Source organism: Misgurnus anguillicaudatus, chromosome 2, assembly GCF_027580225.2.
Source record: "Misgurnus anguillicaudatus chromosome 2, ASM2758022v2, whole genome shotgun sequence".
NCBI lineage: Eukaryota > Metazoa > Chordata > Actinopteri > Cypriniformes > Cobitidae > Misgurnus > Misgurnus anguillicaudatus.
This window is the reverse complement of record NC_073338.2, coordinates 47,875,154-47,901,481: the sequence shown is the minus strand read 5'-3', so window position 1 is coordinate 47,901,481 and position 26,328 is coordinate 47,875,154. Positions and strand designations below refer to the sequence as shown.

Genomic DNA, 26,328 nt, shown 5'->3' with positions numbered 1-26,328 from the left:
CTATTCTGGAGGCTTAGACCTTTCCAACGATATATAGTTTGTAGTGATAGATTAAAATTTACATCAAGAATATTATTGCAAACTTAGGTGTCCCGTATTCGGGACGGCGACGCTAAACAGTTTAAAGTTGTCAAAGTCAGCAACATCAGTTTTGAGAAAAATCTAGTTAAACATTTTTGAGGGTTCATAAGCAAAATTCACTTAAGACATAACAGATTATAAACTGTTAAAACAGATATTTTTAAAACTGTATTTCTGTGTAGACTATATATCAGGGTTACGCGCCCGCACGTCTGTGCATGCTTCGTATCTGTCAGTCAGCGCGAGGAAGATCGTTTTCATGTCTTATCTCTCTTAATAACTCTTTTAACATTGAGCAAGTCCTGCACTTTATTTTCTAATTCCTGCATGTTTTTAAACCGAAAACAAAATGTCACACGCATGTAGATGGACACGCATCTTTGTACAGGGTTCCCACACCTTATTTAACTTCAGATTTAAGGACCTTTAAAGGACTTTCCAGGTCCAATACCCTCAAATTCAAGGACTAAATGTGAGGACACATTTCAAGTGAGAGCAAGGTTACATCGTGTTACCTTTTAAGATACATTGTTACAGTTACCTTTCAAGGGCAAGTGACACTTTGGGGACGCTTCCAGGGGTAAGTGCGTCTGAATGTTTATATCAAATTCAAACAATGATGAGGCTTAACGACAAAGACAGGGTGAGCCAGGAAGTATATCACTATCTGAAATATTGCCAAAGACGGCGTTACAGAGACGCAAGAAGTATGGCAAGGGAGACGCAGCGTCTCGTTCCCTTCTCAGGGAACAACAGTTACATACGTAACCCGAGACGTTTTCATGTGTCAAACACAACTACGCAAAAAAGCATTTTGGTATGACTCAACATTCGCATACAGAAGATATAAGCATTTAAAGCGAACAGTTTAGCACACAAATTTGAATTTTTATGATATTATCCTAAACTACACAGGGAATGGATTTTTCCAGAAAAAAAAAAACTTAAATAATTATAACTTAAATAATAAATAATAATAACTTAATAAAATTGATTCAAGCACTTTCAATGACCTATATCTATGTATGTATATTATCAAAAGCTTCCCAGGGCCTTGAATCCCCCCCCCCCCCCCGGAATTCACAAACTAACAAGGATTTTAAGAACCCGTGGGAACCCTGTTTGTATTAGATTTAGCATTTAGGACTGTACACCTCTCAGAAAACATACACTCAAAAAAATGCTGGGTAGTTTTTTAACCCAGGGCTGGGTCACTATTGGACAGAACACACTGCTGGGTTAAAATGACCCAACTGCTGGTTTGTTTTAACCCAACTGTTGGGTTATTGTTAATCAACCATGTTGAAACAACCCAGCAGTTGGGTTATAACAACCCAGCTGTTGGGTCATTTTAAACCAGCAGTGTCCAATAGTGACCCAGCCCAGAGTTAAAAACAACCCAGCATTTTTTAGAGTGTACAAAGATTATTTTATATGTTTAATGACAATTTAAAGCTTTGGAATCTATAGACTTAATGTGCTAATTTTGACAAAAACTTCAAATTTGATCAAAATCGACATTTTTACTTACTTTTGCCTGTAGCTCAAAATTAAATGGTGTGCAGTCCGACTCATTTTGCATGCATGGGTCACATATTGATGATAATTAGATTATTTAATTTTATTATAATAAGTACACAGTTTATGACAATATCATTAACAAATATAAAATTTTTTTGGGTTGTATACTGTTACTGTATGCGATTTGTATCTTGTCTTTTGTAGGGATTTAATAAAACACTTTTTATCTGACCGACTAATCCACAGTTCATGTTCTTTCATCGAGGAAATAATGTTATAGAATGATTTTTTTTCTTCAAATTTAGAGGAAACAATCTCGAAATCTTTTTTTATATCAGTAGAGAAGAGAGGGGTGTAACAAAGTACCTGGTAAACGCTCTCTTCTGATTGGTGGCCACGGAGGGGTTCGTGTCCGGCTTCAAACACAATGTACTATGAGGAGTTAAGAAAGAAAATGAGAGAGGCCCCATAGGGAACCAATCAAACATAGACAACAACATTCAGCACTACCTAAATAAATATAAATAAATATAAAAATTAAGTGAATCCATCTTTATTTCATTTAGGATTCAAAAAATGTTGAACAGATTGATCAAATCGTCGCTGTCCGCTGAAAACCACGTATGTCCATTTTGCCGATTTTGAGATTTTTCGACAGATTGAATGTCCAGGTTCATTTCCGTATACAATATGCTTCACATATCTAAATGGCCAATGAAAAGTTCATGTCATCTGATTTTCACGTATATCCATTTGGTGTCAAAGCTGTCAATCACGCCGCGTGTATCTCCCGTCCTGTGGAAGCATCTCGCCGGTCTCGTGAAGTTTCATCGAAGCTCAGCACTGGATAGCCGAATAAATATAGCCTGGTGAGACAATGATTTTCCTTCATCGAGGTAAACATTTCCCCCCTGACGCCAGACGTACGTCTAGGAGTGACAAAATTACGGTAGGACTGTGCAAACAAAGTATCTGTGTAGCATTACCATGTCAGTGTATTGATTCATTGTCCCTTCATAGTTTACAAGAGACATTTAATAAATGTATAATTAATATTAAATAAACTAAGCATATTTAATAAACTAAGACGTAGGCTATTTAATAAACGAGTGTATTCATCTGTCAATATGAAATGCGACTTGGCCATTCTAATTAATGATTCGAAGAACGCGTATCGACCACCGTTACTATAAAATATGCACGTATGTCCATTTAAACTCAATTTGGTCAAATGTGGATTATATCATTACACTTGCAAGAATATGGTTACATGTAAACATACCGTACCAAGTATGACAACGCTACATTCAACTGCTTTTGAAATACGCTGTTTTTTCACTTCCTGAAAAGTAACCGTTTTGGACATACGTGAGTTTCATCGGGCAGCGACGAAATGCAATATATTATTTCATTTTCCCGTTTATCAAATAAATAAATTGTAATAGGTACATAGTACAAAATAGATAAAAACACTGGATTTCTATTGCAAATTGATGCAAAAGCTTTACAGCTAAACTAAACTGAGTTTCTATCTTTAGCGGGCTGGTGAGAGGTATGAAAGTAAAAAAAACAGTTATGTTTGTCTGTTTTCAGTGTGAGCACAGGGTTTTAAAGATCAGAGTACATCCATTGTGACTGCGTATGATTAAAACACACACAAAACAACACAACATGACTGCATATCAATACACTAGCAATGACAATATCAAAAACACTGAAATGAAGGGGTTAAATGATAATCATATCAAGCAGAATATGTCTATTCTTTATAAAAGCAACATACAGAGTACAGAGTAACTGCTGATGCTTTTAAAGTGTGAATCTCTCTCACCTGATAAACAGGATCATCAATCTCATCTTCCAGAATGGTCTGTGTCAGCCATGGAGATAAACAAGCAAAAATATACAGTATGGTGGTAAAGAAATTTGAAATATCAGAAGAGCAATTCCAGGGTTATGAACGTGACATTTGCAGTCAAAACTGGTAATATAATTTCTCAAAGAATACATTTATTACTAATATATTGAACCATCTGTTTCTTAAACTCTGGAGAATAAGAGTCAAGACATCAGAATAATATCAGTCTATACTCATGTTTTCTATTTTAGATGAGGGATACATATATGTTATGGATGGGAAAAAAAAGCACCCAAGTTTTTGGAAACAACTTACTTTGTGGAAATTCTGTGAATTAAAAGGCAAAAACTAAAAGCAATAATACTAAACAAATGGAGGAGGGAGGGTTCTTAAAAAAACAATAATATTTGTTTATTGTTCAACACCGGTGAGAGCGTCAAAGTGGCCGGAATTCATTCATTTTTAATGAGAGCCGGCGGTGAGCCCCGGCTGGCAGCGGTGTGACGTGTCTTGGACGGTGTGAGTGTCGAGGAGAGTTGAAATCAGCTCAACTTTATGGTAATAAGCTATGACGCGGTTCGGCGGCAACCAGTCGGAACGCAGAAACCTCCACTTAAGAGGATTCCAGAGAATGCATTCGAGCGTTAGAGTGTCTGGCTGCTACTCCTTTTCTATCCACCTGTTTCTTGACGTAAATGTGGGCGGCGCTATCTGTGAGCTTTCCAGTTTATGACTTCCGGTGAGCCACTAAAGTGTGCCGTTTTGACTGGCTGTTTAATGTTTATTATGAAATCCAGGAAGACCGACATAATTTGTGCATTGAGTGGTTTCCATAATTGCTAAAACAAACACAGAAAGTCTCTACAAAACATTTGTTTTAACAATAATCCATGCACAAGAACTGAATGTGAATGTGGCGTCCATGCCATCATGATAAATCCATCCAGAAAAACCTTTCATAGAAACTGCAATAAATACAATAATTGTTTAAAAACAATTAATATTTAAGGTGCTCTAAGCGAATTCATGCGTTTTAGACCATAAAATTTTTTTGTTACATACAGCAAACATCTCCTCACTATCTGCTTGCTGCCTGTCCGCTGATAAAACTGTAAAAAACGCGATCTCTGTAGGCAGCCTATAGGCTCCACAAACTGCACAAACAACAAAGTGGCCAAACCTACCATCAGAAACGATAACAAAGTGTTACAGCCAATAAACGACACGAAGGATTTGGGGGTGGGGGTTAGGCATGTTCATGAAAGCACGGAAGGGAGGGGAAGGAGTTAGCTACGCGCCGTTTGTTTGAAAACAGTTCAAACATCAACAAAAAGTAATGTCACACAGATTTGCTTAGAGCACCTTTAAGCTTATAAAAATATGCTAATTTAGCCGATTTATTTATTCTGCTACTAAATATTATTACAAAAATACGATTACAGCACAGAATCTATACAACATAATCTGCTTAGGTAATGTTTATAATAGTTTGTAATGTGTTTGCCTTTTACAATACAAAATACTTTTGTTATTTGGTAACACTTTACAATAAGGTTCATTAGTTAACATAAGTTAATGTATTAACTAACATGAACAAACCATGAGCAATGCATTTGTTACAGTATTTATTCATCTTTGTTAATGTTAGTTAATAGAAAGAAAGGTTTAATTGATTGTTCAAGTTAGTTCACAGTGCATTAACTAATGTTAACAAGGTTTTATTAAAGTATTAGTAATTGTTGAAATTAACATCAACAAAGATTAATAAATGCTGTATAAGTGCAGTTCATTATTAGTTAATAATTAATGTTGTTAACTAATGAACCTTATTGTAAAGTGTTACCTGTTATTTTTAAATGAAAAAGCAAATACTTTATAAAGTAAGCAAATCATTACATAAGCTCATGTCTCCAACTAGTGCGTAAGAAGCGATGTAATAATATTTTCATAAATAAAAACAATACTCAATACATGGAGTAGTTTAATATGTTTATTATGGTTTGATCAATGTGTTGAATGAAACTGCTGACTGTGTCGGACCGCGTGAAGCTCGACGTGTTGCCATAAACAAGTCCATTAAAAATGACTGTTTAAAAAAACTCACACCAGAGGGACAGTTGTGACATTTTAAACCATCCGGTGAAAAGGTTAAAAACAAAAAGTCTCTGTATATTCCATGTACAAACTACTCATCTGACTTTCTTATTGTAAAGATACTGGTATGTCTTTGTGCTTTTATATTTGTGCATTGAAGACCTGTCATCTCTGATCAACAACACAAACTAATTGAATATATCTTCATATATCAAGCCACTTCTTAATTTCATCCTCACAGTGGTTCATACATGGCAGATGTAGTAAATATTAACTGTGTAAATTATGTTTTATACATGCTCCCACTACACTGTTTTCTACCGGCTGGCTATTGAACCGGAAGTCTTGGACTGGAAAGGAAATACGTCACATCACTTACTTCTGCGTTGGAGAAAAAGGTGGATAGCGTCGTTTGGAAGGGCAGCCAGAGCATTTTTTGACGCTCTCACCAGCAGCGGTGTGAACGTACAGTTAGATTTTCACAAACATCCATTTGGACGGATATGTGTTTGGATAACTATTAGACGTCTTTTAAACCCAAAATTGCTTGCTGGGTTATGAGGCAAAACCATTAAAATGCGTTATACCATACCAATTGCGTTACACTGTCAGTTAAGGAGCGCTATCTTATACTGTCTCGTTTATACAGGCGCTGCAGCTCCCCCTTGTGTTTTTAAAAGAGATGTGCAATCATTGTGGTGTGAGACGATTATTATTCATTGTGACAGCCCTACGTAAAGTTAGTGGTTACAGCATGCGTGTATAAAGATAATGAAATGATTTTGACATGCTGAAATAAATAAACTATATTTAACAATTTAAGGATGAATAAAATGCAAATTACATTACTGAGTTTAACAGGCTTTGGCGCAGATGTATTGTGCACTACAATTGTACTGCAATTTAACTCATTTTATGCTTTGAAGTGACAAGTGTCTGTGTTGACATTAGATTTTGTTATTAGGTCCTACCTGATAGATGGCATGCTCACAGTGTTTCTGATCTTTCTGAGATTTCTTTTGTGACTCCTCCCTTTGTTTGATGTCATAGACCAGGGTGAACAGGTCACGCAGGTCTAATATAACTGGCTCTGCCTACAATAAAAAGGCAAATGAGTATAACAGCTTTTAACCCTTAAGACTATAATGTTAGTAAACAAACAAAAAGCACTAACCGAATGGCTCGTCTTGACTGCCACAAACTTGTGGTTGCCCTTCTTTCCGCACACATAGCCAAAGGCGCGATGGTCTCTTGTGTCTTTGGCAATGTAGGAGATCTCGTGGACAGTGTGGTGGTGTTGTAAGACCTGTAGATTGATAGTGTTATAACTTCATCGCATAGGGTGAATGTGGCCTGTTGTCTAGGTCAATATTCAAATAACCAGTTTGTTTTAAAGGGCGCATATTATGCTCATTTTTACAAGATGTAATATTAAGTCTCATGTGTGCCTAGAATGTGTCTGTGAAGTTTAACTCAAAATAACTATATATGATATAACTAAATAATTTTTATAGGATGTCCAAAATGCACTATTTTTGTGCATGTACCTTTAAATGCAAATGAGCTACAGCTCCTTACTACATCAACAGACAGTGAGCGCTTTTGGTTAAAATAGGTCTGATTCCTGTGAATACAGTCTGGGACAATAGTAAATTTAGCCGCATTAGTGCTACAATGTGATAATAAACACATTTAGAAAACTTTTGGGTAAAATTAACCAGTCAGTCAGTGGTTGTGGGCGGGGTTTTATCATTGTCACATCACAATAACAAGAGAATCAAAACAGCATGTCCAATGAGACTGCTTTAGTTTAATAGAGATTAAAATAGTAGCAGAGGGTGAATTTTTTATCATGGGTTGTTGAGTTCACACACTGCAAACACACATTTATGTCCAAACACCTTTTAAAAGTGGATTCTGCATAATAGGTGCCAAATGTTGTGCCTATATTTGATTTTGTTTTACTGAGCTTCATGGGACGCAAAGGCACTATTTTAAGGTAAATTTATCTTGGTAACAAACTTAAAAGCATTATTGAGTCAAGTTTCCAAATAAAGGTCCTCTAGATCCAAAAACCTGATGTTCGACCTGAGCCCTGCTCAGTTTCACCTCAGACACAAGTCTAGTATAATATTAGCGGCATGGAGTTATTTAAACGAATTTGTTTTTGCCAAACGGACCCGAGACGACACAAACTATCTCTCGTGCGTGCATCGAGTCCTTTTCCAACCCCCCTTCTGTTTGCAAAGAGCGCTTGTGACATTTTATGGCTGGCGGTAGGTTAATTTTCATTGAGACAGATATGTCAATCAATTTTAAATGCACATTTAAGCGGTTACGTTGGTGTCATTGGCAAATGACACCAAAGGAACAAACGATGAACAATGAAAATAAATGGAGCAGTGGGCACTGGTGTGTGGTGAAGTTTAAATCCGGGTACTGTCAGGATAAAAAAATTCCACTGGTTTGGGTCGAATTTGAGTTTCATTTTCTTGGGTTTGTCTCAGGTTGGGTCTTTTTTCAAATAAAGTAAAACTTTTGCATGTCGGGTTTAGGTAAAAAGTGATTCGGGTCATTTCGTGTCGGGTACATTTCTTTGGACCTGAGAAGACCTCTAGTTCCAACTCACCTCTAAACATAGTCATTGCTAATGCTATTTTCATGCAATGGTACTATAAACTACAGTATGTAGAATGGACTCATAACAAAGACATTTACATATAGACGTCTTAAAGGTATGGTAGCAATTTTATTGTATAGGGTTGAAGAGATGATGACAAATGTGTGCGAAATCATGACTATAAGCACTATAATCGGACTTCAATAACAAAAAATACAGTTAAATGTTATAAAAGTACATTCAAAGTACATGTGTAAAGCAATTGGACGAATTGGTTGCTCCACTCACCCCTGATCTCTCATCATAAATCTTGATTCCACCGAAGGACACAGTCAAGAAAATTCTCTGTTTATGGTTCCCTTTTGACCGTGCCGAGGCAGCGATTCCCTGTAGCAATAAAATGAGAAAGAGGATAGTAGTGAATATATCTGCAGTGAAGGTTTATTCCCACCTCCTTGAACAAGATATGATGATCAGCACACTTTGAATAGCTGCATGGAAGGTCACATAAATGACACCTCATCTGTCCGACTGTCATCTGTCATCATTTTCTAAGGTTGCTTTTGTTCCTTTGTGGTCAGCACTATAAAAGAGTCAATGGAGATGTGTCCAAATCCCTGAATGCTACTGATCTGAGACTTCTGTGTGTGTGTAGAAAGACAAAAATTGTGCTGACTGAAGCTTTTAAAGTTGGCTTCCTTATTTTCTTGGTCTTGTGTAGTTAAAAAGCAATTCTTACACGTGGTCACTTCGAGCAGGTTTGATCACTTGATGTCTACAGTATCTTGATTCAACGCTTAACAGCTTAACTATAATGCACACTTTCAAAGCTATGGATGCCTGTGGACTATGCTTTCCCTTAAAGGGACAGTAAGTAGGATTTTCCCCCATCTAGTGGTGAAATTGTATTTTACATTCAAACGAATAGTGCTCTCTAGCGCCTCGCTTTTCCAAATGCGTGTTGCAACTACGACAGCCGTTATGTTCTCATGTTCTCACTGACCTCCTTGTCCGTTTCAGCTGGTTCACGTGTTCTGAACGAAAACGCGTTGTGGTAAGCTAGTGCTTTTTGTCCCTCTCTGCTATTATACTTTTTCAATATGGCGGAACGACATGGAAGCCTTCTTGGACTTACCCGTTCAATGTAAATAAAGAGAAGAAATTGTAAGCTTACAAAGAAAAGTCAAATTATTGGCAGAGGTCGTTTGACACCAATGAGGACATATTTATGAATAAAGACATTGATTTTGACTAATAAAATACTTAAAAAACTACACATTGTCCGTTAATGAGCTGTCAAATGTTTCAAGACTGACCCAAGAACAAATAGAGATGGTGGTGGATCGGTTAGCTGCCAGCTCATTCAGCAGATTAGTAATCTATGGCTTTCTGGGAATGTTATTGGAAATCTATTGCTCTTTGATCTAACCCAGATAATATGATGCTGTAGAAACTGGAAAAATGTCTGGAAAAATGAGATCCAAATGGCTTTATCAAGACAATCACAGTATAATGCAATAAATGGCAATGCCCATAGAAGGTATGAAGCAATCACAGTATCCATCACGGCAAGCTAAGTGCAAAGTCTATCCAAGATTTCACACAAAGAGCCATTCTTTTAAAAGCATATTACTGAACCAATATAGAGAGCTGAAGGGATGATGTATTTTTGTATGCAAACCCATAATTGCGCTAGCATTTTAGCACATTTAGTTCTGTGGTCGCATGCCCCGTTTACACAAAGGAAAAACACAGATATTTCCCTGCGGTTTGGCCTTTCATTTACACGAAAAGCCTGTTTTTATCACAGAAACCGATATTTTCTAAAACCTCCGGCCAAAGTGGAGATTTCTGATAACCCGGTTATGTGTTGCTGTGTCAACTGGGAGAAACTGCACATTATGCGCCACAAAATGCTTAAAGTCATGTGAGCGCCCTATGAAAGAAACAGGAAGTCGCTCGTGTTATTCGTTGGTGTCGATTCTGAGCATTTTGATTGGCTTGCATGGCTTTATTCCTCTCCCTACACTGCCTAGGTTTGGCATAGTTATTATGGCACTTAACTCTTTCACCGCCATTGACGAGATATCTCGTCAATTAAGAGAAAACGCTTCCCCGCCAATGACGAGATTTTCCGTCTTTCCGCAATACCGCTATTATCCACCCTTCCGCAACTTTTTAAAACCGGAAGTATTGCCCTATGGCAAGCAGCTGCATGTCCGTGTCTGTTTTAAAGATCGCACCGAATGGGATCTCTATGAAAAGTCCGTCACAAAAATGGAATTATCTCTGCTTTTTGCTCAAAATGTGGTGTTTTTGCAGAAACCTACCCATATTCAAAAGCTTATTACAGCTTATTAAGAACCACTGAAGGTAGGATGAAACGTTTTTTTTTGTTTAAAAGCAGAGGGTCTGTTCTTTCATTTGGTATATTGCATGTTTATATATTTAAAGAAGAACATTTTCTGGAAGGCATTACACTTTGGTGAAAATCATGAAAAACGCTGGCGCTGGCTGGCAACTTTTCTAAAAAACACTGGCGGTGAAACAGTTAACGAGGTATTCATGAGGGTTGATGAAAATGACAACTTTTTTGAAAACTATACGTGTGCACGATGTTATTATTTAAAACAGAGGCGGGGAAATATTCATTTCTCTAAATACCCGGCTATGTGTAAATGTGGCCTCAAAGTCAATGGTAGGGCTCCAAGATACCGTTGTACCGCGTCTCGTCAGTAAAGGCGTTTCCTTGATTACTGGTAAATCGGCATCACCTGCTTTCAGGTGGAGCAGCATTACTAAAATAAAAAAATTCCAAACCATAGTTAAACCATGGTTAGTGTAGTAAACAGATGGTTTTGCTTATAGTAATCAATACACCAAAAAAAAAAACATGGTTAATTTTCGTAAGGGTTACTACACAAAGCCGTAGTTCACCTGCGATTATGAATGCGATATTGCCTAGCTTGTCAGCTTGCCAGGACTTTTTATGTGTCTTTCAAAGTTGCTACATGGGACAACGGACATTGTTGGGGACTTTGTCACGAATGAAAATCTAAAAAACAATGACGGTACAAATCCCCAAAAAGCTTCATCCACATTTCCTTATCAGGGAACATGTTTTAAAATATTAAAACAAAATTTGATAATGTTTGAAAGAGTTGTTAAAAAACTTGATGTTGATGATGTTGGTGAGAGTAAAGTGTGGTTCGCTTTACTAACTTTTAATGTTAGTTCTTTAAATTTCTAGTATGACTACCACATTCATGAACATGGTGTTTAGTGTATAGACCGTTTCGTGCGTGCGGTGACGTGATTGCGCTTCTGGTCGAAACTTTACTTCCAGTATCTGTTTGTATAATGGTCTGTATAGTTGCTAAACTGTACTTTTAAACAAAAACCTCGTCGAAAATAACAAATGTTTTGATTTCCTAGGTAATCTATGTGTTGTTTATTTTGCTTGTTTTATAATTAATTTATTTAAAAGGATTTTGTGGTTATTTATTCTTAGCGGGGTTTACCGGAAGTTACGTGTTGACCACGAAAACCGCTTGTTTATGTTGTTACTGCTGAAACCATCTATATGTTAAAAAGCACCTATTTCATTGCTAAAAAACAATTTTTTTTGTGTATTTGGTATAATACAATGTGTTTGCGTGGTTTATGGTTAAAAACCAGTGTTTCCCATACATTGATTTATTTGTGGTGGCCCACCACAGAATCAACACTGGCCCCCACAAATAGAATTTTCATGATTCCCATTTACATTTATATTTCACTATTTAAAACAGCTTAATTCGGCTTAACATATAATTTGATATATAATACAGATCAAATACAGATGCAGATCAAAGAGTAGAAGTGAAACATATTTCAGGTGCCAACACTAGATCAAATGCAAACACAACATGATGACATCACATATATGCTAATTAGCGGGTGATGTCATCACCACCACAGTCTCCTCAAAATCCTGTGGGAAACACTGAAAACACACATTATCTGTATGTTGTGTGTGTAAACATGCAGTCAGACTTAATACTATTTAATAGAAATCAGATTATAATGTGACAGCTATAGTTTGAAGTAGCTCTGTATCTCTTCTCTAGTTGTACACTTTTCACATGCAAATCTTTGTCGTGTTTCTTCTCTAATGCGTTAGTACTGTTTTATAAGAGAGCGACTAATAAGTATAGGCTAAGATATCTGCGCTTTCATAGTGAACTCATTGATTTTAAATACGTGTGAGAGAGAGAGAGAGGGAGAGAGAGAGAGAGAGAGAACGTGCGCCAGCGAGACAGACACGTAAAGTGAAAGTATACCCCGCTACCTTTAACTCTACGTACTCCACGGGACACATGCGTCCTTTCCATATAGATCACGCATCAGCAGCGATTGGTCACGTTACTTTAAAAAGTGCATCCGAATCGATACGGAAGATGCGGTATCGATGCGCGCATCGTCAGGCGTCCATGACGATGTATCGTTGAATCGATATTTTGAACACAGCACTAGCTAATACACACACTTACACACCAAGGGAAATGTAAAATCGTGAATCGGACAATAGGTGGTCTTTAAGACATTTAATTCAATTCAATTCAATTTTATTTATATAGCGCTTTTCACAATAGTTAATCGTTTCAAAGCAGCTTTACATTAACAGAAGCAGTGAAAAGCATAGAGAAACGACAGATAGCACAACATAATACACGATAGCATAAGCAGTTAAATTTGCTGCATCTATGACTTAAAATTATAAGCGAGCGTATTCCTAATGTAACGTCTGGAAGAGGAAGCTAAGTTAAGCCCCAGATGGCTGCCTCCCCAGGTTAAAAAAAACCCTAGGAGAAAAAAAACCCTGGGCATGTAAATGTAAAGATTATCTCAATAGACAAAATGTGTAAGTATTACAACCTTGGTTGCAGAGTTTATTCTTTGCGATTAAGTGAAAGAGACATGAAGGCCAATGTATGGTAAACCATACTTGAAATGTGACCTCTGCATTTAACCCATCCCAGTGAGTAGTGAATACATGCACACCCGGAGCAGTGGGCTGCTATCACTGCAGCGCCCGCGGAGCAACCGGGGTAAAATGCCTTTCTCAAGGGCACCTCAGTCACAACCTGCAGCCATCAGACTAGAACCTCTGTTTACTTTTTGTCAAGGAAACCCATGTATAGCTAACATCTGGGTTGGTCTACAAAAATACATCATCCCTAAGCTCTCTATTTGTGACCAGTGCTGGCAAATTGAGTCGGCATGAGCACATTTTCAAAAATGAGTTATATATATATTGACATCCTCTATTGAAAAAAAAACTTATCAAAACGATGATTTGTTGGAATCTGACAAAAAATGACAGAGCTACACCTGTTTAAAGTTTTATTGAGTCAGCAAAGTCAATTTTGAGAAAAATCTAGTTAAAGGTTTTTGAAGATTCAAAAGTAAAATCACTGCATCAATACCTTAAAATCACAGGTAAAAATAATAGATTCAGCACACACAGGAATTTTAGAAAATCTTTTTTCTTTCTTTTATTGTTTGAAAATAAGACAAACAGCTTTAAGATCTACTGTAAAGCAAGGATTTTATATAATGTTACACATCATATATTTTTCCCTAATAGTTACCAAACCTTCACTTAAGACATAACACATTATGGGCCCTATTTTAACGATCTAAGCACATTGTCCAAAGAGCACGATGCACGGTCTAAATGGCCGTGTCCGATACCACTTTTGCTAATTTAACGACGGTAAAAATGTTTTGTGCGCCGAGCGCACGGTCAAAAAGGCTTGTTCATATTTTCCTAATGAGTAATGGGTGTGTTTTAGGCGTAACGTGCAATAAACCAATGAGAGTCTTATCTCTCATCCCCTTTAGAAGCCAGTTGCGCTGACGCTATGTCTAATCCAAATTTAGATGACGGACTTTGTAAACTGAAAAACTAAGCGGAGGAAGAAAAAGAATAATGTAAAAAAAGTGTTGTTTTCATTTTTTTGGATTAAAACCTTTAAAAGACGTTTTCTTTCACTCAGAGAAGTAATGGCAGACTTTTAATTGCTGTAAATGTACTGATATCCTACATAATCATTGTAATCTCATAAAATAATTTGCAAATATGCAAGAAAAGGTTTGTACTCTAAAAATACAAACAATAGATAAAGAAATTACAAACACAGAGTCATCATATTCAATAAATCCGTAAGGTAGCATTTAAAAACATTAAAAAACCGATGCATTTGTTTAAAGGGGCAGTAAGTAGGATTTTAAGTGTTTTATTAATCAAAATCAATGTCTTTAAACATAAATATGTCCTCGTTGGTGTCAAATGACCTCTGCCAGTGATCTGACTTTTCTTTGTAAGCTTAGAATTTCTTCCCTTTACTTACATTGAACGTGTAAGTCCAAGGAGGCTTCTATGTCGTTCCGCCGTACTGATAAACTATAATAGCAGAGAGCTATAGTAAGTACTGTTCGTTTGAATGCAAAATACAATTCCACCACTAGATGGGGGTAGATCCCACTGATTGCCCCTTTAAAGCAAAGCATTTATTTACTTGCAAGGCTACGGGTGAAGCAGCTCTTTACGCCTTGTAACGTCTCATAATCGGTCCTTATGTCCAAGAGACTCAATAATAATCTTTTACATTCAATCCTTTAATTTTTTTATATTTAACTCTTTCCCCGCCATTGACGAGATATCTCGTCAATCAAGAGAAAACGCTTCCCCGCCAATGACGAGTATTTCCGTCTTTCCGCAATACTGCTATTATCCACTAGGTGGCAACTTTTTAAAACTGGAAGTATTGCCCTATGGCAAGCTGCTGCATGTCCGTGTCTGTTTTAAAGATCACTCTGAATGGGATCTCTATGAAAAGTCTGTCACAAAAATGGAGTTATCTCTGCTTTTTGCTCAAAATGTGGTGTTTTTGCAGAAACCTACCCATATTCAAAAGCTGATTACAAAAGAACTACTAAAGGTAGGATGAAACGTTTTTTTTTGTTTGAAAGCAGAGGGTCTGTTCTTTCATTTGGTATATTGTATGTTTATATATTTGAAGAAGAACATTTTCTGGAAGGCATTCAACTTGAAAAAAAAAATCATGAAAAACGCTGGCGCTGGCTGGCAACTTTTTTAAAAAATGCTGGCGGTGAAAGAGTTAAAAGCGTTTTTGTGCTGCTGTGCATTCATGTATGTGATAAGCAAACCCGTGTTGTCGTCCCGTTTATAGGCGCAGAATTTACTGCATTCTTTAAATAACAAAAAACATATTGCGTCATATATTTAGTTGCCTCAAAATAGCAACGCGCCAACAATGCGCCTGAACACACCTCGTTTTCAGACCAGAACGCCCATGGGCGCAAAAGTGGGCGCAAATGCATTTGCCATTTAAACAACGTGGCGCTAAACGTTGCTGACCAGATTTGGACACAGAATGAATGTCGTACTATGTCCTACAGTATTTCAGCATCACACAAGGCTTTGGTGTTTAAAGGTTGTTTTATCAAGGACACACAGCATGGAGCTCTAAGAGGGTCAACAGAGTCATAAAGCAAAACTGCAATTTTATGATTATTGTTATTTTAGCCCTCCTGTAGTGAAATCCACACACCAGGTGGAGATGCAAACATGTAACACTGCAGAGAAATATGCCTATGCGACCTTGTGATTTTATCAAGGGTTTATCATCCCTCTCAGATTTTAGAGGTGAGCAAATCCGATCATTTGTTACTGTTACTACTACTACTACTTGCTGTAAGAGGTTTTACCTTCAGTTTGATCATGGAGTCCTGGCACAGTTTGTCTCCACGTGCGGCTGTCACATCATCAATGCCAATCAGCTTGGCCTTGTAACTGATGCCATCTCCCCTGAAGCGTTGAATCAGTGCCTGCTCGCTGCGGTCCTGACCTGTGAAAGGAACACAGATAGATGAAGGCTGACTATGATTCATTAAGACATGATCATGCAGTGATGAAGCTCATAAGATGGTGTGCTGTTGCTTATGTGTTCAGAGGTTATGTGCAAGTTATTTGAATCTGTTACTGGGAACCACGTCAGAGCAATTTCATTTGTATAATAAAATTATTGAAATTATTTCAGTAACGATTTATTTTGATAAAGCCGATAATTTTTATTGTCGAGAACCTTGAATTTTAATAAATCTGACTGTAATGCAACACTGTAAAAAATTTCTGTAGAAATTACGGCATTACTTGGTATTACTGGCAACTAGCTGCCAGTAACTTACTGTAGATTTTACATTTATGTTATTTACTGGCAACAGTTCGTTCAAAGTTAAATGAACATGAAACATTTTCAGTCTTTATCTTCTACAGTAAGTTACTGGCAACCAGCTGCATAATTACAGCAAATATTTTACAGTGAACCCATAGGAGGATCTCTTAACAGAAATACTATATAATGTACATAACTATATTATCAGTGGTGTACAAAAGGCTTTACATAATCAACTGTATTGTTTTATAACCAGAATGAACTTTTTATCTTCATACACCACGAGTCCCTTAACATGGAAGTCGTCATCATGTTTTTACAGTAGCCCTAAATGGACAAACTGATCTGAGCACGTTTTGTCACAACGTTGTCTCAGACCAGCCTGATCTCATGAGGAAATGTACATATTTTACAAGTTGGCTAATTTGTCTTAATTCGAAGTTAATCATGCAAAATTGTACGATTCTCATGAAAAACAACAAAACCTAACCCCTAACCAACTTCACAAGGGTCAAGGCAAATCATACAAACATTTATGAATGTGGTCATATAAATTAATGCAAATTATCCAACTTGTAAAATATGTACGAATTCTCGTGAGATAGCATTGCTCAGATGATGACATGTTTGTCCTGTGCCGGATACCGTAGCTTTTCGAAAGTGATGGGTGAGCTGTAGACTGAGCTGTTGGTTGCAATTCATCGCCTCACCACTAGATGCCACTAAAAATCTACACACCTTTAAAATCCAAAAACAGTTTCGAAGTATAAAAGTAATTTTTTCAAAGGAATTTTGTTCCACTCTTTTAAACATCTAGTTTTTATTATCTAGGAATTTAAAATGCATTACTAAATAAAACACTGTTGTTAAAATGCGACATACGTTGAAATAATAAATCGGTAACACTATACAATAAGGTTGTATTAGTAAACATTTATGAACAAACAATTAACAATATAGTTTTTTAAATTAAATAGTTTTTTAAGGTTTAAATTGAAATAAGATATTAATATATAAATAATAACTAATAATTATAAGTAATATTTCAGTTGCCGAAATCTCCCCGTCAATAAAGACAATAATGAATTTGAAAATACACCATACAGTTGTTTGCTTTGTACATACGCTCTATCTGCAGTCATGTTTTGGATGAAAGCATTTCATGAATGAATCATTTTTAATGTGATGCATATAGAGAAAAATAAAAGAGTTCCCATTTCAAATAATGAGATACACTGAACAATTAAACTGAAACTAAAAATGATGATCCATCTAGAGAATTTGAATGGAGGACAAACCCCATCAACATGTTCAGATAATGAAAGAGCTTTTTGTGATGAGGACCAAGTGAAGGACACTTTTGAGGACAATTATATTAGTCTAGCAGAGGCTCTTTTTCATTTATGTACGGTCCGCCTGGTCATCTTATGTCTTGCTCTATGAATCAATTTTTATGGGTTTAGAGGTTTGAAGATAAAACCTTTTTTCCAAAATTTGCAAAACTGCCTATACGGGTAGATGTAGAGACCCCAAACTGGGTTTCATTACGATCATTCATTTATAATGATTTTATCTGAAGCAACATTTTTAAAACTGTAAGTAAGCCATGGTGTCCCCAAATAAGTGTAAACACATAATGTACTGCAATGTCAAATCCTTGCTGAAATAACAACATTGGCTTAGCCGACAATATGAGTTTGGGGTGGTATCATCTGTTGTTCCAACCAATGGCATACGAGGGGCATGTTTAGGAAATTATTTCATTATACAGTACTTAAATATTGGATGGATTCCCATTATGACAATTTACACAAAATACTTTTTAAAAGAAAAACTAAACGTCTGTGCTCCAAACTGACCAATCAATGTAAAGTATTTCACAGATTTACTGTATGTGGCAAAATAAACATAACAAAGGCAAGAAACAGCCAGAACATGAAGTAAACAACAGCAACCTAGCCAGGGGTTCAGACTTACTTTTTTTACTGAAAATTTTAGGGGCACAACCAAAAATGTATTTGTATGTATTAGTAATAAATACTTTGATGATAGATGCAGAAAGTACAATGTGTTGTTTCAAATTCAGTGTCACATCACAAAAAAGGTCAAATTTACTGGTCACACATGTGCGACTGGATGTAAAATTCAGTGGCACACTCCCAAATTTTGGTTGCAAAATGCCACCATTTGATGGCATTCTGGTGCCCTGCTAGCATAGATGAAGAACACAACAAAGAGACAAAACAACAACAAGCCACGTACAGCAACCCTAACACAACAGCAACATAAATCACAGATTTAACAGAAAGTTGAACAGATGGGTCATTAAGGGAGACCACCCGGCCAATCAAACGGCAGGAGTAAAACACTATCCATTATCATCAGCGTCTATATAAGCACACATCCATATGCTGCCTGATCCTTTGTAGCCCAAATATTAACACATATTAAAGCTTAGCAAATATCAGTGTAAAAATACAACAACTTTAGGATTTAGATGCGGTTTCAGTTGTTAAGCAGCAGAATGTGAACAGTTAAAGTGTAACCGCTAGTGAAGGATAAAAGAGGATGGTGTTTAAAAACATGAGCCAACACCACTTAGTGTACGCACTTTTTCATACACTGTAAAAAAATTCAGTAGAAATTACAATGTTATTGCAGCTGGGTTGCCTGTAATTTACCGTAGATTTAAATTTATGTTATTTACTGGCAAGAGTTTGTTCAAAGTTGAATAAATTTTAAATATTAACAAGTCTTGATCTTTACAGAATAAAACTATACAATAACAGCCTCATGCAAAACATTCTGGGAATCAGAAATCATCATGAACCTTTTTCTGTTTTTTGCTTCAGATTTTGTGTCCCAGAATGTTTTGCTTGATGCTGTTTTTTTGTTTGTTTTACTCTGTAAAGATAAAGACTTGTAAATGTTTAATGTTCATTTCACTTTGAACAAAATGTTGCCAGTAAAAAACATAAATTTAAATCTACGGTAAGTTACCGGCAACCTAGCTGCAATTTCTACTGAATTTTTTTACAGTGTACGTCACTAAGAAAGGTGCGTACATTACGCTGATACTCTTTCCTGAATGCAGAGGAGTCTAAAGCTATGTTTACACCAGCCGCGGTAGAGGTGTGAAGCGTGAATGATTTTAATGTGAAGTAAATGTGAAGACGCGTTGACGCACGTCTGGAGGTCATGCGGCACGAATGATGCGTTTGGTGCGGCGCGGAAGACGCGATTCCGCCTTATTCACATGTCTAGTTCGCACGAATTGAATTTCCTGGCGCGGTACGCGCGAATGATGCTTTTTGTGCATTTTGCGTTTGACACGAATTTGCAGCTGACGCCCGAGTTGAAAAGTTTGAGCTTTGGCGGAATTTCGCGCCGCGTTGGCCAATCAGGAGCCTGCTTGCTGGTGTGGCGGCAGCCCCGCCCGGAGTCACTCATTCAACCTGAAGGAACGTTTGATATTTGTCTGTAAGCAGTCACCCGTTCTTATTTCTATAGAGACAGGAATAAAAATGACCTCGCTTGGAAGAGTGTCAGTGAGGACATTGGGCAACCTGGTAAGTTGTAATACACATTTCACTTTTGAGTCACTTGAGTCACTCTGACGTGCATCAAATGCTTGCTCTAGATGTGCGAATGCATTCAAACTGTTCAAGCGGGAAACTAGGCGCGGTACAAACGCGGTTGGTGTAAACGCAGCATTAGATGGCGCCGTTGCCAGAAGCTATGTATTTTCATTTGCAAAGTTTTAAATATGGATATTTGTCGCATTGATTACCCTCAGAAGACCTTTATTAATCCCAATGGAGCTGTGTGGATTACTTTTGTGAGGGATGGATGGGCTTGAAAACCCATATCAATATTCAACTCAGGTGAGTAAATCATGGGGTAATTAGATTTTTGGCCAAATTATCCCTTTAATATCCTTATTGTACATAAAATTGTAAAATATCTGTAATAAACTACTTGATGATTTGATACAACCAAAACGTAAGTTATGGTTTATCTGATGCAAGTCATGTAAGTAAATCAAATAAAAGATATCAATCCTAACAATAACAGAAGTATTCATATTGACTGTATATAGCATTTTAAAAGGACAATTTAACTGGAAATGCATCAGGGGAATTATATAATTATGTATAAATTAATTAGACACACAGAACACTGCTTACACAATGACCTAATTCCAAGAGTGAAGCACTTAAAGAAGACTCTTGTAATATTCTGTGGTTGGTATTCAAAGCACTCGTGTAGACTAAATGCTTTCTTGTTTAACTATAGTGGTTTAACGTTGTCTTAATGTGGCTTTGAAAATGTCAAGCTTGTTATGTTCGACATAATTTATTGCTTTTCTGCGTAATTATTGAAATAATTTACCTCAGTCACATCCATTCAGTGTAAGGGTCATATTATATTTCTACAGTTTTAAAATAAGATTTTATATATCCTTGGTCACTGCTAGCAATGCAAGATCATGGGTCCAATTCCCAAGTAATTCATGATGTATATAAAATCGTTTATTTTAAATGCTCTAAAAAATGGTTTTGAATAAAGTGACTGCCAGATACATCAATGTAAATTTAAATCCCAAAAACAATACTGCAAAAACAAACAAAACTGCAATAGTTTAGTTTGATCTCTTGTTGCTTACATGTGAGGTCACACTGTTAGACTTCTCACTGTATACATTTTGAATAATTTACAGAATAAACACTGATAACTGAGTTCCTAGCCATGTAAAGTATTTTAGGAGTGCTATTGTAAATCATATTTACAAACACACTTTAAACACAATTTTTGCATTGTTGCATTAAGCTGAATGACACCATTTTCTAAACAAATCTTTTTGTTAGGGATGCTCCGTTCAGGATTTTGGCAGCCAATGCCGAGTACTGATTTGTTGTCTTTGTGATCAGCCGATACGATCTGCGGCCGATTGATCGGAGCATTCCTATTTTTTGTTTCTCAACACAGAATTGTTCCTACTAAAACACTGCTGTTATTGATGAAAAATAATTAAAGTAATGCAAGTTAAGTGTGGAATGCCCAAGTAAACACTGATCACCATAATGATGACTTTAAATGAACATTTCAGTAAAACAATAACAAAAGGCTAAATCATCAGTAAATTAATCACTTGATAATTTACTGCAACACTGCTTCAATGTCACTATTTACACTCTATCATATGGACTCATATACAGTAGACACCAAGCAGTGTTTGCTGTAAAAATGGATCTTATGCATACTGTCCAGTATAATCCTGATTTAAAGTCATGTGGGCAAATGGCACAGGGCCTTTATAGAAAAATGAACAATGCTTGCAACCCAGCCAATGTTGTCCTCAAAGCACATAAGCTTGAAAATGGGGTTTTATACTCTAAATTTACAGTAAAATGTAAAGTGCATGTAAGGTTTACAGTAAATTCCTGTTAATAAAGGTTTTATTTATATAAAAATAAACAGGTTTAGGTTTTATTTTAACCCTCTGGAGTCTAAGGGGTTTTTAGTGCCCTGGGGAAGTTTTGACAGTTGCTTAAAGGGACACTTCACCCATTTGCATTAAGCTTTCTATAGTTAGAACCCCAGTCATGTTTTTGAATGATCATGCATCATTTTCTCAGTTGTCGCCGAGACTGGAGAAATGCAGACTTCAGTGTTGCACTTCCTTCTTTCAATGATGTAAAAATCATCATTTTGCATCATTGAAAGAAGGAAGTGCAATATCTTTGTTGAGAGAGTGAGACTACAAACATCCCTTTTCTCTGTCAAATAGGCACCAAATTCTAAATGTATGTTACATTTCGACTACAAATATGACACACTTTTAATAAAGATTAATGTTTCTACGGGTGAAATGCTCCTTTAAAAACATATAAATGGCAAAATTCTCATAACACTGCGTTCAGCACAAACTGGGCTACAATATTATCTGATCAACATGTATGTACATGTTTGTATTTTTGAGAGAAAAATGTTTATGCGTGGTTTTTGAAAAAGCTAAATGTTTAAGTCACTGATACAAGTCCACAAAACTCATTCTAAACATGTTTTCCCAAGACTTTTCAAAACAGGATCTAGTAGTCTAGAGTTTTTTCTTCAAAATGATTTGAAAATTATGCGGTCTGCTCATTCACATAAACCAATATATTGATTTACAATTTCTAAGACACATTTGCTTGGGAAAGGCCGTATGCGTAGAGGCGGGAAAGCTCCTGAATAATGAGTGATTGACAGCTGGAGAACAAAAGAGTTGAATAATGAGCCACATAATGAGCCTTGTAGGAATAGAAATGTAACTTTCTCTGTAGTAAAACCATAATAAGGTTTACTTGGGAATTTATAACAAAAAACTTATATACTGTATATAATGTGTGTATATATAGAAATATTTTTTATTTAAAAACCATAGCAACCATGTCCTGTTTTGGCCATCGTAAAAATGAACACAGGGTTTTTGTTTGGTTGGCCAGCGAGAGGTTTACTTTTGTGCAGTAAAAAAGCTCAGAAGAAGAACTGCCTATCGTTGTCTGGACTCTTATTTGTGTTTTTGTAATCATTAAAGTAGAAACACAACAAGGGACAAGCGTGTAAAAACTTATCAATGTTTGTTTACATCCGCCGTCACCGCAATTCACGTGTTGATCATGAAAGCAGTATGTGTGCACACGCGAGTGATCCTGTGTTTAATAAACTTGCTGTGCGGAGATATGCGGAAATAACTAAAAAAGGATTGCAATCGCGTATTTTATAAGAATACCAAAAAGCGCGTTGAGTTTCCTGACTCGTGTTTTAGTGTATGTGCGTTCCCCTCGCGTGAAATGTTTGACAGAAGAACAAAGAAAGCACTCGCGTCTGGAGATACTGACACAGATACTGACACACATACGCAAGTAAATAAGGATTTAGATGTCATGTTTGGTGCACTCGGGTGCACTAAAACAGGTTTATTACCGCACATATTTCATTGCAAATTACAGTACGACACTGTACAGTATGTCACTGTAAACTTATATCACATTTCACAATGCAGTTAAAGGTGAATGCAAGGTGTTGGAGGAAAAAAGTTAATGTAAAACAAGACGAACACATTGTTCCTGTAAAAAGATATTTGAGTGATCGGTCTCTTTAAACTTTGGGACAGCTGCAGAAGAGTCTAGCATATTTTTGGCATTAAAAATGAAGATGGCAAAGATTCAAATCACACACAGGATGATGCAAGTGCCAACTTTTGTACAGTTCATTAAACCACTGAAGCCTGCAACATCTAAAGCATATTAAACATCTATTTTTAAGCTTCAAATAAATACAGTAGCTTACAATACTGTCTGTTTAGGCTATGAAATGTACATTTTTAGACATCTTTATCAAAATATCTTTTAATGCATATGTAGCCTTACATTCATCATTCAGTCATAGCCACATTCTCCAATTGTCTGGGTTTTTGATAAACCAGTATAAAGGCTTTAAAATGACCATGCTATGATTTGAACTACACTACTCTTTTCTGCTCTCTCTTTTTCTCTCTGTCACTCTTTGCACAATTTCTGTTCTCTTACGAAAACCAACGATCTTTTTGAAGAAAAGAGCACTGGAAAAGACCTCCTGGAGAAGCCTGCTGTCTCTTTATGTGTGTTAGCCAACTTCAGACGTTAAACAGTCCTGTGAGAGCCGGACAGATGGACGCACATGGAGAGGAGAAAGACTCTCCAGATGCCTCAGTCTGTCAGAAGGCTGTTTACTTGTTTGAGGCTCAATAAAGGAACTGACCGACCTCTGAACCCCCAACAGATGACTAACCAGAAATAATACATTATTCAATGCAGAAATATTTTAATTATGAATTGTTTTGTTTAGTAGACTGTTTTTTTCCACCGGTTTGGTTACACTTTATTTTAATAGTGAACTTTAGACATTCTACTAAATAATTATAAGTAACATTGCAACTACAAACTCTTATTAGACTACCGGTATTAGTAGACTGTTAGGTGTAGGGTTAGTGAAGAGGTTAGAGTTAGAAGAATAGGTTGACATGTAGTTACTTATATATATATATATACTTATATAGTTAAATGTCTGTTGAGGGATCATCATAATAAAGTGTTAATAAATATAAAGTAGACAGTAATACTTTAATAACTAGTAGATGAGTAGTAGTTGCAAAATTACTTATAGCTGTTAAAATGGATTAAATGTGGACAATACATAAAAAAAAAGATACTTCATCACTGTGCCGCAAGAGACATTTCAAATTGTAACAAGCACTCCGATCTCACAATACTTTAATTTTATTAGTTAGTCAGTGTGTACAGCGCCCTATGCAGTTGACGCCTATCGACATGCCTCTTGATCGGGGGACAACCTTCCGATCTCTCTGATGAAGCCAATACGGAAGTGACTTAAAGGTGCTCTAAGCGAATTCACGTGTTTTAGACCATAAAACATTTTTTGTTACATACAGCAAACATCTCCTCACTATCTGCTTGCTGCCTGTCCGCTGATCAAACTGTAAAAAAACGTGATCTCTGTAGACAGCCTATAGGCTCCATAAACTGCAATAAAAACACAGTGGCCAAACCTACAAACACGAAACAAAACAAAGTGTTTCAGCCAATAAACGCCAAGAAGGATTTGGGGGTGGGGGTTGGGCGCGTTCATGAAAGCACGGAAGGGAGGAGTTAGCTACGCTCCGTTTGTTTGAAAACAGTTTAAACATTAACAAAAAGTGACGTCACACAGATTCACTTAGAGCGCCTTTAATCTGCAGTTCATCGACTGGCCGATTGTTATAGTTGTTTGTTATAGATTTTCTGACAGCTATTTTGGTTACATTTTATTTATAATTTTCAATTTGTTTCCTTGATGTGCTACAGCTCTTATAGAATATATTTGGCAGTAGACCTTGTTTTCTAAATACAAATGTAACCGATTAAGGGCTTTTCAGTAAACGTGTCAATATTATAATTAGTAGTATTCTCATGAGTGTCAAAGTAATGTCCACATGGCAAAAACATACAGCTACAGTAAAAGATAATGCAACATGCTTTTATTTAACATTTTGTTTATAGCTTCATTTAACAATGAATATAGGTTTTTATGAACAGGGCCCCCTCACAAAGTTATAAACTGTATAAACAGATTTGTTTATATTAGTGTATGTGTTTTTGTATTTTGGTGACAGCTGTGTGTTCAGTTCAGTTTTCACAAGGATTATTATCAGTTAGAGGTCGTTGCTATGGTGATGGAAAAATAAGGCGATTTCATTTATCATTCATGGACAGTGAACAATATACCCATCAAGTTAGGTATACAGATCTTTCATAAAAACACAACTCATTGAAACACAACTGAACACAGCTTTCTGGTTTAAAGATGTGTCTTACTGTAATTACTGATCTTACAATTACTATTAACAGAAACAACAGGACTAGCACAATTAAGTAATCAACACTGAATATTCAAAGTTTCTGAGGGAAGGGGCTGAAAATATTCTTCTCTCTAACAAAAAAAGGCTTGTCTGAAGTGTGGCCAACAGCGAATCACAGTGGTCGCAGCACATGCTCCGCTCTTGCATAAATGTAATTAGCTGGCTCGCACTGGGTTATTTGCATAAGGTGATCTGATTGGCTGATACACGTGTTGGCGAAAAAGTTGAGAAATGTTCTAGGTCTGCCTCGAGCAACGGCAGTGACGCAACGTTGAATGATCCACAATTCAGTTCGGCAATGCATGACATCACACATTAAAAGTAAATCAGAAGCGTTAACGCTGTGTGTGAATGTACAGTAAAAATTTAAAAAAATAGATTCTCAAAATAAAAGATCTAATGTCAACCCACCGAACGAATACTCACATAATCAAATATTCTGGTCCAGCCCTATTAAAGTCCCAATAAA

The 26,328-nt window shown here is 36.5% G+C and overlaps 1 pseudogene; it reads right to left on the bottom strand.

Moving 5' to 3' along the window:
- Positions 1 to 26,328, bottom strand: part of LOC141350994 (uncharacterized) — an 86,361-nt pseudogene that overhangs the window by 36,494 nt on the left and 23,539 nt on the right.